General features: G+C 36.9%; 1 long non-coding RNA gene across 2 annotated transcripts in view; it reads left to right on the forward strand.

Moving 5' to 3' along the window:
- The first annotated feature begins 10,067 nt into the window (after positions 1 to 10,067).
- Positions 10,068 to 18,412, forward strand: part of LOC103878335 — a 63,428-nt gene continuing 55,083 nt past the window's right edge. Inside the window, exon 1 of one of the 2 annotated variants that reach the window (XR_001895876.3) lies at positions 10,068 to 12,707. This is a non-coding gene — a long non-coding RNA (uncharacterized LOC103878335). The remainder of the gene's footprint in view (positions 12,708 to 18,412) is intronic. The other variant, XR_638496.4, reaches the window with a different exon arrangement.

Consider the following 18,412-nt stretch of genomic DNA (forward strand, 5'->3'; position numbering starts at 1 on the left):
AGTTATCTCCTTTGACTCTAGGTCTCATATCCTGGTTATCCTGTTGCAAGAGGTGGTTTCCCATGGTCTTGGGCAGCTCTACCTCTTTGGCTTAGCAGGGTAAAGCCTCCCTCCTTGCTGCTTTCACAGGCTGGTGTTGAGTGTCTGTGGCTTTTCCAAGTGCACGGTCCCAGCTGTTGATGGGTCTACCGTTCTGGGGTTTGGAGGATGGTGGCCCTGTTCTCACAGCTCGACTAGGCAGTGCCCCAGCAGGGACTCTGTGTAGGGACTCTGATTCCACATTTCCTTTCTTCACCCTAGCAGAGATTCTCCATGAGGGCCCCGCCCCTGCAGCAAACATTTGCCAAGGCACCCAGGCTTTTCCATACATCTTCTGAAATCTAGGTGGAGGTTCCCAAACCTCAGTTCTTGACTTCTATGCACCTGCAAGCTTAACACCAAATGGAAGCTCCCAAAGCTTGGGACTTCTACCCTCTGAAGCCACAGCCCAAACTCTATGTTGCCCCTTTCAGCCATAGCTGGAGTAGCTGGGACACAAAGCACCAAGTCCCTAGGCTGTGCTCAGCATAGGGACCCAGTGCCCTGCCTACAAAACCATTTTTTTCCCTCTAGGGCCTCTGGGCCTGTGATTTGAGGGGCTGCCATGAAGGTGTCTGACATGACCTGGGGACATTTTCCCCATGGTCCTGGGAATTAATATTAGGCTCCTTGCTATTTATGCCAATTTCTGTAGCTGGCTTGAATTTCTCCCCAGAAAATGGGTTTTTCTTTACTATCTCATAGTCAGGCTGCAAATTTTCTGAACTTTTATGCTCTGTTTCCCTTTTAAAACTGAATGCCTTTAATAGTACCCAAGCCACCTTTTGAATGCTTTGCTGCTTAGAAATTTCTTCTGCCAGATATCCTAAATCATTTCTTTCAAGTTCAAAGTTTCACCAATCTCTAGGGCAGGGGTAAAATGCCACTAGTCTCTTCGCTAAAACATAACAAGAGTAACATTTGCTCCGGTTCCCAACAAGTTCTTACCTCCATCTGAGATCACCTCAGCCTGGACCTTATTGTTCATATCGCTATCAGCATCTTTGTCAAAGCCATTCAACAAGTCTCTAGGAGGTTCCAAACTTTCCCACATTTTCTTGTCTTCTTCAGAACCCCCTCAACTGTTCCAACCTCTGCCTGTTACCCAGTTTCAAAGTTGCTTCCACATTTTTGGGTATCTTTTCAGCAACGCCCCACTCTACTGGTACCAATTTACTTTATTACTCTGTTTCCACATTGCTGATAAAGACATATCCAAGATTGGGAAGAAAAATAGGTTTAGTTGGACTTACAGTTCCATGTGGTGGGGTAGACCTCAGAACCATGGTGGGAGGCAAAGGCACTTCTTACATGGTGGTGGCAAGAGAAAATGAGAAGGCAGCAAAAGTGGAAACCCTTGATAAACCCATCAGATCTCATGATACTTATTCACTATAACAAGAATAGCGTGGGAAAGACTGGCCCCCATGATTCCATTACCTCCCTGGGTCCCTCCACAACACGTAGGAATTCTGAGAGATACAATTCAAGTTTGGGTGGAGACACACTCAAACCATATCAGTACCATAGAGTTTTTTCATGATAGCACTCTAGTGTAAATTGAATTCAGGTAATGTGATTCCTCTACTTTTACTGTTTTTTTCTCAGGATGGCTTTGGCTATTCTTGTTATTTTATGGTTACATATAAATTTTAGAATTTGTTTCTATTTGTGTGAAGAATGTCATTGGTATTTTGATAGAGATTGCATTAAATCTGTAGATTGCTTCGAGTAGTAGACACACTTAAAAAATATTGATTCTTTTAGTTTATGAACAAGGAATATCTTTTCATTTTTTAATGTCCTCTTCAATCTCTTACATCAATGTTTTTTAGTTGTCATTATAGATATCTCTCACTTCTTTGGTTAAGTTTATTCCTAAGTATTTTATTTCACTTACAGTTATTGTAAATGTGATTACTTTTTTTATTCTGTTTTCACATTGTTCACTGCTGACACATAAAAATGTTACCGATTTTTCTATGTTGATTTTGTCTCCTACAACTGACTGAATTTGTTTATTAATTCCAAGTTATAGTTTTTTTTTGGTGGAGTCTTCAGGTTTTTCCAATATGATTGTATTGATAGATGCAGAAGGCAGATAAGAGGGAGAGTCCCCAGAGAATCTTCAACTCACCTTCACACTGGAAAAATTGGGTGGAGCCAGAAGAATTTTATGCCTTGTGCAGTGGGGAGGGGCCTGGCCTCTTCAGCTCATGTGTGGTGGCCTGGAATTCAATCTGTGAGGTGGGAGCCCTTTGGCAATAACCCCTTTCACTTTCCTGAGAGTTTTTTATTCGTTTTTTTTTTTTTTTTTTTCCCCAATAAATTCCACTCTACTCACCCTTCAATGTGTTCCCATTCCTAATCCTTCTTGGTTGTGTGACAAGAACCGAGTTTTAGCTGAACTAAGGAGCAAGTATTCTGCAATATTTTGGCGGGTTATGCAGGAATATAAGAAAGAGTGAGTAAGATGCAAACCAAAAAAGCTTTTTCCCTTTCACTTCTAAGACTTTTTGTCCTCTGACTACTTCTGAGGGTAAAGGAAATTGTGCCTCCTTGCCCCGCTTCCTGTCACTTCCACGGGTCAAGAATGCCAGCATTTTTCTTTTCTTTCTGGGACAGACAAGCAAATGGCTCCTCATCCCCAACCCCTTTTAGGCAAAGCTGGGACACATGGCCCAAGGGCGCTGCATGGCAGGCTGGCCAGCATTTCAAGCCATGCAGTCCACAGAGTCTTCCTCTCCCTCAGCTGAAGGGTCTAGCTCAGTCAGGCAGCAATTAAGTTTATCACTCAGTTGAAACAACCATTTACATAAGAATAAGACCTGTAACCACCTGGCAATGCTTTGTTTTAGCCTTTATCATTTTACAATGGCAGCTAGGGTTCACTTCTGGCTTAGGAAATTAGTCCTTTCTGGTTTGAGATCTGCATGACCTTTTGCCACTTGCTGTTTATCTTCTTCTCCAAAAACTGTCTTGGTTTTTCCTTTCTCTGAGCCTTTAGTAATGTTTGAAAACCAGAAATACTGCAGTTAAAGTTGGATAACAGGAATTTAAAAGAATTTCCTTAAAGAGCACATATCTTAATCAAAAGTGGATATCCAAGTTATAGGTATATTTAAAAGGCCTTTACGTTTTTTCTCTTCTTGGATCTTGTTTTGCTTGAAAAGGTTTTTTTCTCAGTTGACTTAATTATTTTTCTCCATTTTGTCTTGACCACTCTTAATGCACACATGAGAGGCTCTAAGATAACTTCTGTGGTCACGGGACTCCTTGGAATAAACAGAGAAGGTGCCACTGGTCCCGTTTTGGGAAGAAATCTGTTTTCCTCATGGAACCCCAGCAATTAAAATTGGATAGATCCATTTCAAAATCTGTTTTTCTCTCCCAGGTATGCCTGTTTAGTAGGCCCTAGAAACTACATGTTTTCCTAGGCCCATCTCTTACAGGGTTCCTCATGGAGGCCAATAATCCAATTGGGAGATTGGCACATGAAAAATCATATAGCTACTGGGTTTTCTCCTGCCTGTCTGTGTAGTTATATATGTGCTGTGTGCTGATGTCTATTAAAAAAAAAAAGAGAGAGCTCTAATTAACTAGCCGAAAGGAAGATAAGTGATTGGACCAAATATTTTTTAAAACAGAGACAAAAGCTGTGGTACCTTTTAGCTCCTGTGACTTTAATATTTGAGAAATAAACACAGCCTTAAAGATTATTGGTGAAATGCGGATGTTGTCAAAATGTAAATAGGTGAACTAAATTATGCATGTCAGATAATAGGTTTGCAAAACGTTATAAGGTTATAAATTGTTTTTTTCTTTTTTTGGTTTTTGAGAAGTGTTTGACTTGCCTGCTTCAATTGGTAAGGCCTGGGACATATGGAATTAACTGCACCCTTAATTACGCTGGAAAGAGTCAAACCTTGGCTGTGATGTGCACATAATTTAAACAACTTACCAAGCTTTACATTAAAGTTAAAAATTGCTAGGAGTTACCACATGACATGTAATTGAGACTACTAAAAATAGATTTACATGTGAGGTATGTAAGAACATTAAAATGTGTTTTTAATTAAATATTATAAGTAGGCATAGAAATGTAAATTGTTGCATAGGATTAAAAATCATTTTGAAATAGGATAAAGCTAAAAGTTCAAACAAGTTGTAGAAGGATTATAAAAATTAATCTAGCAAAGGAAATTCCATGTGTTAACATTCTGACTAAATTCAAAAAGGTATAATATGGTTTTTCTGCAAAGTGAGCACTGAAATAAAAACACAACAAGGTACTCTTAAGACAGTAATTTTCTCTTTAGCAAAATGTGTGAAGGTTAAAAGATTTATGCTTTTTAAAAATTTCTGAGTCATCATTTTGGCAAAATAAATAACTTACAGTGATCTGGAATTCTATTTTATAATATAAAGTGTTTTAAATCTCAGCCATTTAACAGGCTTCCCAAAAATCAAACTTCAGTTTCAAAAATGTTGTTCTTTATGCCTGGCTTTTGGATGGTACAGAGGGACCCTGGAGCATCCAAAAAAAATGTAAACAGGATTATTTTACTTCTTTAGGTACATGATATTGCCAAAGTGATGTTTAATTTTCTTCAGGTTATATTTTAGGAAATAATATTAATATACGTTCCAAAATTGTATGGAATTTCTGTAATTCTAATGCCTGAGTTTATGTTTCTAATCATAATTAAGGTTATTATATTAAGTTGTTACAAACCACAGAGATAACCAAATATCTTTGTCAATCATGTTTTTGACTGTAACTACCCTGAATATTTTGTCATTCACATACAATTGTTGTCTTGTTTTGATCTTCTTCAAAAGATGTTTTATAATCAGATATAGAACTTTGACAGGTGCTCTCAAATGCAGGTTTCTGATAACTTTGGAGATCGTAACATTGGAATAAAGGAAAAATGTACAGTTCTCATGAAGAGCTGAAATATTTATGAACATCAAGCAAAACAAGAGTTGGGCTGGGCGCCGTGGCTCACGCCTGTAATCCCAGCACTTTGGGAGGCCAAGGTGGGAGGATCACCTGAGATTGGGAGTTCGAGACCAGCCTGACCAACATGGAGAAACTCCATCTCTACTAAAAATACAAAAAAAATTAGCCAGGTGTGGTGGCCCATGCTTGTAATCCCAGCTACTTGGGAGGCTGAGGCAGGATGAGGAGGTTGTGGTGAGCCGAGATCGCACCATTGCACTCCAGCTTGGACAACAAGAGCAAAACTGTGTCTCAAAATAAAATAAAATAAAATAAAATAAATAAATAAATAAATAGGAGTTAATGGAATGGACTGAACTAATAGGAAACTGAAACAATCTTTTCACTTTTGCTTAGATCATTGCTGATCCTTGTTTTGTTTTCCAGAGTCAAGGAAACTTATTTTGAGCTATTTATGGCCTTTAATATTTGAGTGAGTATACTCCTATGAACAACATTTGGAACATTGCTGTCTCTCTCTGCTGGGCTTCTCTGGAATTCGGAAACTAGTTGTGAGTATTATTAACTTATGTTTGCATCAGTGCAATAAGAATTCATTTTCTTTTGCAACAGGATGCAATTGGAGAAACAGATTATTTTACTAAGGTTTTGATTAGAAGGTTATGCTTCCCTTTAAGAACACAAGCTTGACTTACAGAGCCAATAAAGTCCCCTTGGGAAAACTGGCCTCATACCTTGTGTGCACAGTCCCTGTACAGGGTTCCTAACTTGTAGTGTGTAAATAATGTCACTTTCAAACAGGCCCAGGAACTTTATGGTCTTTGGATCTCAAGAAGAGAGAACTTTAGCCAACTCACAGGTATTTGAGGGTACAAACCCATAGTTGGGCTCAGCTTTAAAAGGTCTTATCTGAGATTATTTGTGGAACGGAGTTCCATCAAAGCCAATCTAAAAGGCCCATGTAGAAATAATTATTCTTCCCGTAATTTATGCAAATAATCAGGCCAAGTATAAGACTAAAGTCTATTTTTCCAATAACTCAGTACTATCATGATTTGTTTTTTAACAGAAATGAAGACTGGAGAGAGAGAAATTATGCTATAAATCTTATACATTTGTCATTAAATTCTAGACTCATTGGTTGTTTTTAAGTCCTTGCCTATAGTTTAGACCAACTCTGCTTATCCCTTGAACCATCCAGTGATCTCCAACTGCAGCTTATAAGGAATAAAAAATGATGGATAATGTAAAAATTGAGATCAATATTCTAGTTCTGACCAATTATCTGCAAATCTTGTCTGGTGATGGGTATAAATAGGATGCCCATCACCTGGAGGTTTTCTTTTTAGGAAAGTAAGATGAAGAGAGCTAATCAAAGCCAAGCCCCATGCACCTAAATCTTAGCAAGCATAATTATAGTCACCGGTCATCTGCGCATGTCACAGGACATCCTTTTTCTCTTGTTGGAGGAGAATTGAATTCCTCAGCTTCAACTTAGCATTGAGCTTATAATAAAGAATCCATGCAACCCCCTCCCTGAGACATGTTTTTGGTCCCAAACTCAATTCCAAGTTTCAGGTGGAAGCCCTAGGAAAGAGAACTGGATCAGAGGGATCCATAGGCAGATGATAATGGAAGTTAAAACACATAGTGCAGTTGAGCATGACTAATTCCTACTGATTAAGCCAAGCTTCCCATTTCATGGATAAAGGTCATGCTAATATCCATGGCATAAATGAGGTCTAGGGAATTCAAAGACTACTGACCGCAGGGAAGTTAGGGGATATGTTGGCAAATCTGAGTATGGCCCTTCTGTTAACATGGGTGAAAGCCACTTTAACACCCATGGGCTGCAGCCTATCATCATTGCTTGGACTCGGGTATATAAGAATGAAAGAAAGAAAGAGGAATGCCTCACTTTCTCTCCATACATACCCCAGGTATTTGCTAGAAAAATAAGGAAACCTGGAAAGTATTGCTTCCCTTTTTCTAGATTAGTAGCCATTCATATTCAGTCTGTACCTCTTTCAAATGCATCCTGAACCCCTCGAACTCCTTTGAAAAAAAATGCCTCCTTTCTCCTTCTTCCTCCTCTGTCCTTTCCTCACTGATATGTTATTGTGTTGCTGTACTACGGGACACTCCCCTCCAAACTGGAAAAAGTTAATTTCTCAAACCTTAAACTGGTTGGCTTAGGATCGGGCTCAGGGAAAGAAAACCCAGAAGCCCAACATGCCAGCAAAAGGGTTAAAGTTTTATTTGTTTGTTTGTTTATTTATTTATTTATTTATTTATTTATTTATTTATTTATTTTGCCCGTTAAGCTTTTGGCCTCCTTCTCCCTGTGAAAACTGGTGCAAGTCCTTGGGATTTTGGGGCTGCCTTTATTCCTCCTCCCCTCATTTCATTTTTATACATGTCTCCTTATAACCCAGTTTGTCTCTTCTTGCATTCAGGCCTTCAAACTCCAAATGATCATGCAATGGGACCTCAGATGAGGGCCCCTTTTACCAGGGACATTTGGACAGGCCACTGAGGGAAATCTGACTACCTTTTTCCAAAAACAGCAGCCCCTGTCAGCAGGAAGCAGTTAAGATCAGTCTTTGCCCTTATCCTTTTCCTTATTTTAATGGCAGTCAGATGTACATTTTTAGGTGGAGGAATGATAAATGCAGGAGGCAGATAAGGGGGAGGATGCTTGGAAAATCTCCAACCCTCCTGCACATTGGGAAAATGGGGTAAAACCATGGGAATTTTATGCCTTGTGCAGGGGAAGAGCCTGGCCTCTTCATCTCATGTGTGGTGGTCTGGAATTCAGTCTGTGGAGTGGGAGCCCATTGGCAGGAACTCTTCTCGCTTTGCTGAGAGGTTTTCTTTTTTTCTCAATAAATTTGCTCCACTCACCCTTCAATATTCCCTCATTCCTAATCCTTCCTGGTCATGTGACAAGAACCCGTTTTTAGCTTAACTAAGAAACAAACATTCTGCAAAAGTATCATCTGCAAACAAGAATAATTTGACTTTTTTTCTTTCCAATCCATATGCCTTTTTTTTCTCTTATCTGATTACTCTAGCTAGGACTTCCAGTAGTATGTTTAATCATGATTAAAGTGAGAATCCTTTGGCAGGGTGAGGCAGGAGAATGGTGTGAACCCAGGAGGTGGAGCTTGCAGTGAGCTGAGATCATGCCACTGCACTCCGGCCTGGGAGACAGAGTGAGACTCCGTCTCAAAAAAAAAAAAAAAAACCGAGAATCCTGTCATAGTCCAGATTCCAGAGAAAAGGCTTTAAATTTTTCTTTATTCAGTATAATACTACCAGTGAGTCTGTCATATATGGCTTTTATTGTGTAGAGGCATGTTCCTTCCTCAGTTTTTTGAGGGTTTTTATCATGAATAAATGCTGTTGAATTTTATCAAATGCTATTATAACATCAATTGAAATGACATATGAGTTTTCTCCTTCATTCTGTTGATAAAATGTATCACATTCACTGATTTGCATATGTTGAGCCATCCTTGCATCCCTGAGATAAATCACACTTGGTCAAGATGAATTATCTTTGTAATGTTTTTGTTGAATTTGGTTTGCTAGCGTTTTGTTGAGAATTTTTGCATCAATGTTCATCAGACATTTTGACCTGCAGATTCCTGTTTTTGATATGTCTGGTTTTTGTATTAGGGTAGAACTGGCCTCAGAGAATGAGTGAAATATTCCCTCCTTCTCTATTTTTTGGAATAATTTGAGTAGAATTGGTATTAGTTCTTTAGATGTGTGGTAAGATTCAGCAGTGAAGCCATTGGGTCATAGGCTTTTCTTTCCTGGGAGACTCTTTAGTACTGCTTCAATCTTATTGTTTGTTATTGGCCTGCCCATGTTTTGGATTTCTTCATGATTCAATACTGGTAGGGCTTTATATGCCTAGAAACTCACCTGTTTCTTCTAGTATTTCCAATTTATTGGCATATAGGTATTTGCTGTACTCTCTAATGATCCTCTGAATTTCTTCAGTGTCTGCTGTAATATTTTTTTACTTCAGATTCTATTTATTTTCTCTTTTATTTTTAGTCTGGTTATAAGTCTGGTGATTCTGTGTATCTTTTTATATACTTGGCATCATTAATTTTCAGAGAAATGTAAGTCAAAACTACAATGAGGTATCATCTTAGACTAATCAGCATGGCTATTTGCAGAAAGTCAAAAGACAACAGATCCTGGCATGGCTGTGAAGAAAACAGAAGGCTTAGGCCCTGTTGATGAGCATGTAAATTAGTTCAACCACTGTGGAAAGGAGTTTAAAGATTTTTCAAAGAATTTTTAGCAGAGCCACCATTTGACCCAGCAATCTCATAACTGGGTATATATCCAAATGAAAATAAATCATTCTACCAAAAAGACACATGCACTTGTTTGTTCATTACAGTACTATTCACAAGAGCAAAGACATGGAATCAACCTCGGTGCCCATCAGTGGTGGATGCATAAAATAAATGGTACATATATACCATGAAATATACCATGGAATACTACACAGCCATGTAAAAATTATCATATCATGTCCTTTGCAGCAACATGGATGCAGCTGAAGGACATTCTAAGAAAATTAATGCAGGAGCAGAAAACCAAAACTGCACATTCTCATTTATAAATGAGAAATGTGCCAGGCACAGTGGCTCACACCTGTAATCCCCGCACTTTGGAAGACTGAGGCAAGCGGATCACCTTAGGTCAGGAGGTCAAGACCAGCCAGGCCAACATGGTGAAACCCTGTCTCTACTAAAAATACATTATTAGCCTGGTGTGGTGGCAGGTGCTTGTAATCCCAGCTACTCAGGAGGCTGAGGCAGTCTCCTGAGTAGCTCCGCCTCCTGGGAGGCGGAGGCTGTAGTGAGCTGAGATTGCACCATTGAACTCCAGCCTGGGTGACAGAGCAAGACTGCATCTCAAAAATAAATAAGTAAATAAAAATAAGAAACAAAATAAATAAAAGTGAGCTAAACACTGGGTACTCATGGGCATAAAAATGGCAAATACAGACAGTGGGGATTAGTAGAGCTGGGAGGAATAGAGTGGGGCAAATGTCGAAAAACTACTGGCTATTATGCTCAGTATCTGGTTGACAGGATCAATTGTGCTCCAAACTTCGGCATTATGCAATATACTCAGCTAAATCTGCATACGTACCTCCTAACTCTTAAATTTGCTTTTTTGAAGCTATTTTCTAGATCCTGTAGGTGTTATTTTTTATTATTATTTATTCTTTAGATTCTTCTGTCCATGTACTTTCAAATAGCCTCTTTTCAGGCTTATTTTTTTTTCTTCGCTTGAAAGTATCATTATGCTGCTGAGAGACTCTGATGCATTATTCAGTACATGAATTGTGTTTTAGCTCCAGAATTTCTGCTCTATTTCTTAAAAAAAACATTTAAAAATCTGTTTGTTAAATTTATTTGATAGGATTATTAAATTTTTTCCCTGTTTAACCTCAAATTTCATTTAGCGTTCTCAAAAACAGCTATTTTTTATTATCCCTCTGAAAGGTCACATATCTCTGTCACTCCAGGATTGGGGACTGGTGTCTTATTTAGTTCGTTTTGTGAGGCCATAATTTCCTGAATGGTCTTCATGCTTTTGGATGTCTTTCAATATCTGGGCATTAAAAAAATTAAGCATTTATTCTAATCCTTGCACTTTGTACTTATTTGCATTTATCTTCCTTGAGAAAACTTTCCAAGTATTCAAAAGGAATTGAGTGTTGTGGTCTAAGTCTTTGGTCACTACAGCCATATCTGCATGAAGTGTACCCCAAGCCCAGTAATGCTGTGACTCTTGTAGACTCATAGAAACAGCACTTTGGTGCTCCTAAGTAAGACTGAGGAGAATTCCCTGGATTACCAGGCACAGTCTCTTTTTCTTTTCCCTTACTTTCCCCCAAACAAATGGAGTCTGTCTCTCCATGCTGAACTGCCTGCTGTTGGGGGAAAGGTGATTCAGGCACTCCCGTTGTCACCACCACTGGGACAGTGCTGGATCACAACTGAAGCCAACATGGTATTGAGTCTCTCACAAGGTCCATAGCAGCTAATACCTGGGTGCCACCAATGTGCAGGTGCAAGAGCTCTTCGATCAGCAGGTGATGCATCCTGCCAAAGCTGTATCTCTCTATTCAGGGCAGGCAGGTTCTCTTTTGGTCCAGTGTGTGTTTAGAAATGCTGTCTGGGCACTGTGTCCTGGAATTGGGAACTTCAGGAATATACTTGGTGCTTTACTTTACTATGGCTGAGCTGGTACCCAAATTTTAAGACAAATACTTTTTTTTTTTTTTTTTAACTTTTTCTTTTCCTCCAGCAGGAGTTTCTCCCAATGGAGAACTCCAGTGGTATCCAGGTAGTAGTTGTCAACTCTCAGTGGTAGCCAGGGAGTAGTTGTAGTAGTTGCTAACTCCCAGTGGTAGCCAGGTAGTAGTAGTAGTTTAGAAACTCCCCAGGCCTGCCAGTGGCAACTACTACCTGGCTGCCACTGATGTTTATTCAGGGCCCAAGGACTCTCGAATCAGCAGGTGGTGAATCCTGCGAGGCCTGGTCTCTGTGTTCATGGCAATGGGTTCCCTTCTGGCCTAAGCTATGTCTGGAAGTTCTATTCAGAAGTTAAGGCCTGGAATTAGGGACTTTAGGAGTCTGTTGAGTGTTTTATTTTCCTGTGTTTAAGTTGGAACCCAAGTTGCAAGACAAAATCCTTTATATTCTTCTCTCTTCTTTCTTCAAAATGAAAGAGTTTGGCCCTGTGGCCACCACAGCTGAGAATGTGCTGGGTCAAACCCAAAGCCCGCACAGTACTGGGTCTCACACGAGATCCACAGCAACTACTACCTGGCTGGTAACTGATGTTTATTCAGGGCGCAATAGCTCTTCTATCAGCAAGTGATGAATCTTGCCAGAACTGAATCTTTCCCTTCATGGCATCAGGATCCTTTCTGACGCAGTATGAGTCTAGAAACACTATTCAGGAGCTAGAGTCTAGAATAGAGGCTTTAAGGCTCTTCTTGGTGCTTCATTTTACTGTGGATGAGCTTTTATCCACACTCTAATACAAAGTCCTTTTTACAGTTCCCTCTCCTTTCTTCTAGTAGAGGGAGAGTGTCTCTCTGGAGCTGTGAGTTTCACTGTCCAGAACTGGGGGAGGGGTGACAGCACTCCCTTGGCCATCTCAGCTGTTCTCTTACTAGGTCATGTGCACCCCAAGTGCACTGGCTGTAAGCCAAGGACAGCACCAGGACTTGTCCAGGAATTGCAGTCCTTGTGGCCTAGACTGCCTTTTAAGTTTATTTAGAATCACAGAGCACTTTAGCTCATAGTGGTGAAGTTGGCTGGAACTCAAGTTGTGCCCACTGGGAAGGACGATTCCCCTCTGTGTAGGCCTGGTGTAAATGTTCCCTCCTTGGGCACTGGATGAATTCTGCTCTGTGTTGCTTTTTACTGTGACAGTGCAACACTGAGTTCCAATACAAAGTCCCACAGTCATTTTCCTTTTCATTCCCCAAGTATTCAGATTCTCTCTTCATGCCATGTGGTGGCTGCCAGAGAGAGAAGAGGTGTCAGCAATTCAAGACTGTGTTTCCTTACTCTCTTCAGTGCCTCCTTCCTTGATATGATGTTAAAACCAGGTACTATGATTGCTCACCTGATATTTGGTTCCTATGAAAGTGCTTTCTTATGTGTATAGTCGTTAAATTTGGTGTTCTGGGGCAGGAGGGGTAATTCCTAAAGGGTTCTATTTGGGTATCTTGCTCCACCCCCTCTCTATCTGAAATTGTTATAGCTATTATATTTCTATTGCTTTTTTAATACAATTTTTAAATGAACTTGTCAGTATCTACCAAAATAAAACCCTAGTGTATTTTGATTGGATTATGCTGAATCTATATAATAAATATTCAGAGAATTGATGTTTTAAATATAATATATCTTCTAATTCCAACATATGACATAACTTCATTTATTTAGGAACATTTTGATTTTCTTCATTAGTATTTGTTAGTTTTGAGCACTATCTTACATGTATTTTCTTAGTTTAAAATCTACATATTTCAAGTTTTTTTGTGTACTATTTTAAGTAGTACTGTTTATAAATTGACAAAAAGTCCAATTAGTCATTGCCAGTATATATAAACGCTATTTATTTTATTATACTGACCTTTTATTCTCCTACATTTATAAACTGACTTATTTGTTTTAAGATTTTTTTTTTTATTTCTTTGGATTTACTATGTGTACAATTGCTTAGTATATGTATATTGAAAATTTACACATTATAAACTGACTTATTTGTTTTAAGACATTTTTTGATTCCTTCGGATTTACTATGTGTACAATTGCTTAGTCTATGTATATTGAAAATTTTATATCTTCCTTCCAAAGCAGAATGTCTTTTATTTCTGCTCTATTTCAAATTGGACTAGCCATGACTTCTAGTATAATTCTGAATAGGAGCTATAGTCAGAAAAATCATTTCCTTATTTCTGATCTTAGGGGGAAAACGTTCAGTGTTTACCATTATACATGGTATTTTCTGTAAGTTTTGTGTAGATAACTTTTAAAAGGTTTAGGAATCATCTTTCAAGTATTAGCATGTTAAGTTTTTCATCAGGAATGGATGTTAAATTTTGTTGAATACTGTTTCTGCATCTGTTCAGATGCACATGCAATTTTTATTCTTAGAGTCTTTACATATGGTAAACTATACTGATTTTTGAATGTTAAATCATTTCTATTGCATTTATCCTTGCTCACCCAGGATAGATACCATTTGGTAATGACACAGCAATATTTTCATATGTTCCTTCTTTGGGCTTGCTAATATTTTCCTTAAAAATTGTTTCTATATTAATTAGAAATATTGGTCTAATATTGTTTTCTTATAATATGTTCTCTAGTTTTATTGTGTGGATTGTATTGGTCTCATAGAAAGTTTCAGAAAGCACCCTTTCTCATCTATTTTGTGAAAGAGATTATGTAAATGAATATTATTCCTTCCGTACATACTTGCCACAATTTTTCTGTGAATCTACTTAGGCCTGAACATGTTTTATTGTTATTGCAACATTTTAATTACAAATTTACTTTCTTTTCTGGATAAATTATTGGTGTGTTTATTTATAAATTTTGATAAATAGCATCTTTCAAACAATGTGTCAGTCATAAATTGTCATATTTATGGACAGAGATTTACTTGAGAGATGCCATTATTTTATTTTTTATTTATATTGGGCCAGCAGTGATATTTTTCTTTCATTACCATGGTACTTTCTGTTCTCTTCTTTTCTCTCTCTCTCTCTATATATCTTTTCTTGGTCATTTGGGAAAAAGCTTGTCAATTTTATTGATTCTTTTACTGTAAACCAGATTTTTCTTTAGATGGTTTTCTCTATTGTTTTTCTTTTGTTCAATTTCATTTATTTTTATTATCTTGATACTTTTTTCTTTATTAATTTTGTTTTATTTTTCCATATTTTTTATTGTCAAGATAGAAGGTTAGATTCTTGATTTAAGACTTTTTTTTTTTTCTAATATAATAATGTAATGCTGCTATGGGTTGAGTGTGTCTCCCCCAAAATTCATTTATTGAAACTGTAAACCCCAATGCAATGGTATTTGGAGATGGAGCCCCTGGGAAATAATTAGGTCATGAAGGTTGGGCCCTCATGATAAGATTAATACGTTTTTATAAATAAACACTAGAGCTGGAGTTTTCTCTCTCTACTGTTTGCTATATGAAGATACAACAAGAAGATGGCTATTTGACAAGCAGAAAGATTATTCTCACCCAAACTCAACCATGCTGTTACCCTGATCTCTGACTTCCCAGCCTCTAGTATCATGACAAATAAATTTCGGTTGTTTAAGTAACCCAAGCTATGGTATTTTTACTGTAGCATCCACTACTGACTTACACAAATGCTAGAGTTTCTTCTTAGCACCGCTTTGGTAACATATCACAAATTTTTATACGATGTGCTTTCATTGTGCTCAGCTCAAAATATTTTCTAACTTCTAAATTAAGTTAGAAATTTTGACCAATGCATTATTTTACCAATGAATTATTTAAAAATCTGTTGTGGCTTTTTTCAAATATTTGTGATTTTCTAGATTTCATTATTTATTGATTTCTGGTTTAATTCACTTATGCTCAGACAATAGACTTTATTTGATTTCAATATTTTAAGCTGGATTTATAGGATTTTTTCAGATATGTATATATATTATGACAAACTGCTTTTGATATTCACAAGGCAGCATAGATCAGCAGCTGATAAAGTGAACTTGGAACTCGAGAGAGGTTATAGAGACATGTTCAACTTTGGGACAAAAAGAAAGAGTTAATAACAGATTTAAAATACATTCAGAGGACAATCTAATGTGGAATCAAGAAAAGTTTAAGAAATCCTACCTTTGACCATATTGGAATAAGATAACTGGATTTATCTATCTACTTGAAACAACTAGAGAATGATACAAATATAAATATTTTTTAAAAGCTGGGAATTATTAAACAAAACATAATGACCCTGAGAGATGGAACATATATGAGCTGAAACCTATAATTGCAACAGTTTCATTCCCTGAGAGTTTTTTCAAACCATAATGCAATGAAAGGGAGCTTGGGCAAATGAAGCAGATGAACTGAAAAAAGGGTTAGACATCTAAGAAAGAGAAAGTAGCTAGAAAGAGTCTATAGATCAGAGTAGAAGAAAGGAGGGCTGCAGAGACAGAACTCAGGAGGTAAACAAAGGATGTCCCTAGATTATTCATAAAAATATTGATAAGCACATGCACATGATGAGGAAAGTATCTATGGCCAAGAAGAAAATCATGCAAAATGATAAGAGGAAATGGTACCTGATTACTTACACAGAATTTCTAAAAATATATTTATTATTATTTTAACATTTTTATTCCTGTTTGCTTATTTCTACCAAACATTCTGGAACACCTATAATTCACAGGCTATTGGGAAGAATATTTAAAAGAGAACAGTTAGCTCAAGACTAAACAATATTGTCCTGTCTGAAAAATATGTTCAGCAAAACCTTAGTGGATAAAAGTGTTCTAGAACAAAAGTGTTCAAAGATAAGTCCAGAAATACAAAATCATCCCACACTCAACAAGGTAAAATATACAATGTTGGGCATCCAATAAAAACGTGCTAGGTTTGCAGACAAGGAAGAATGTATGACCCATTGTTGCAAGAAAAATCAATCAGGTGACACAGATTCACCACTGACACAGTCACTAGACTTAGCCAACAAGGATATTTAGAAAGAGTTATTATAACTTGAGAATACATATATTCAAACATCTAAGGATGAAAATCTAAGGATGAAAATTACAATGACTGATGAAAAAAACTAGATGAGTTAATAACAGATTAGACATTACAAAATAAAACATTAGTAAATGCAAAATTGTAGAAATATCAGCTATCTAAAATAAAATAAAGTTAAAAATATGCATCTTTATGTATAAATATATATTTCAGTATATTATATAACTCCTATAATATGTAATAAAAACTATATATACACAAAACATTAGTGAACCATGGAACAACTTTATGCATCCTTGTAATTGAAGTCTCCAAATTGGGGTGAAAGAGTGGGGAGAAATACTTAAAGAAATGATAACTGAATTTTTCTGGATCCAAGAAACTCAAAGAATCCAAAGCACAAAACTCATGAAGAAACTGCACGAAGAAATACTGTAATCTAATCAGCCCGTTGAGTATAGCTGGCTTTAGAGACTCACTTCTAACAGATAATGAAAATAGAAACAAATAGTAAGTTTACAGTAGAGAAACCTAGTAGTTATTACCTTACTCCATGATTAAGGTAAACATTATCATTGATGAATCATTTTCCCAGCACTCTCTGATATGATATGATGAGAAAGGCACATAATCTCTGAAGTATACCTCCCTAAAATTCATAACCTTATTCTATTCATAAAAAAACGGACATACTCATATTCAGCAAAGTAACTTAGCAGTATTCTTCAAAATGTCAGTCATGAAAGAAAAAGAAAGACTTTGAAACTGTGAGAGGTTGAGGAGACAGGTGATATGACCACTATAGGAAAATGATGTCCTACATTTTATATTGGAAGGAAAAAAGGACATTAGTGGAAACACTAGGGAATTATGAATAAAGTCTGTAGTTTAGCAAATAGTATTGCACCAGTGTTAATATCTTAGGTTTGATAAATATGCCATAATTATGTAACTGTTAAAATTAGAAAAAATTGGGTGAAGGGTAAGTGAATTGCTCTTGTACTATCTTTGCAACTCTTCTTCAAAGAAATTCAAATTCGTTTCAAAATATAAATTTAAATAGATACCATTTGCAAAGAAATCATTCAAGTGTATTTAAAACCAGAATAACTATGACTTGAGAATGCTCTGTGATCCAAAAGATATTACAGATAATGTTTGCTTGAAAAAACAATCTTAAATTGTGATTTGAAAATATTTCAGTTTATGGTTGCTTATATTCATTCTAAAAATAAAATTGCACTTCAAATAGATTATCTTGATACTTTCAAGTTAGAAATAGGTCTTCAAACGATATGGCACCATTACCCGAAATATTGCAGAAGTGTACACTTTGTGTGCAAGGCTTGCAGGTGTACCTGTTATTTAAAACATTCCACACAGAACTTTTCAGGTTCTGACATTTTAAAAGGGATTATTCAATATTTTCTTTTATACAAATATGAATATAAATATAAATAATCTCATATCTTTACTATTCCTGGTCCTACTTTGATGCAGCAGAGAAGAGAAATGGGTCATAGTGTTGAAAAATAAAATAAAATAAAATAAAATAAAATAAAATAAAATAAAATGCTAGTAGTGGGAATGAGGAATGACCATTTTCCTGTTAATTTTAAAACTATTTATAGCATAGAAGTCAGAGCAATAAGGTCATAATCTACCAAGATAGTTTCTCAATCAGCAAATACAATGAGAACATGCTTGATGTCAAGGCACCACATTAAATTGCTCCATGGGAGACAGACGAATTTTCTAATAACCAATTTTGTATTCTTAGGAGGCTTTCTCACCATTTAGCATTGCCAAGTTTTCTGCCGTTTTGTAGTTTACAATTCTGTTGTATTTCCAGAAGGATTGCCTGGGGCAATTAGCAGTCAAGTGAAGACAGGGATGATATGCACCTCATCTCAAGTTGCAGTTGACACTGAATAAATATTTCTGGTACTGTGTAATAATCATATTGCTGTGTTTAACAATATCTGTAACAAAATCTTCACAATCGTTCAGTGGGCCCTATTTCAAATACTGCAGCACTTCTGAGGC

This window comes from Papio anubis, chromosome 13 (assembly GCF_008728515.1).
Source record: "Papio anubis isolate 15944 chromosome 13, Panubis1.0, whole genome shotgun sequence".
NCBI classification, from domain to species: domain Eukaryota; kingdom Metazoa; phylum Chordata; class Mammalia; order Primates; family Cercopithecidae; genus Papio; species Papio anubis.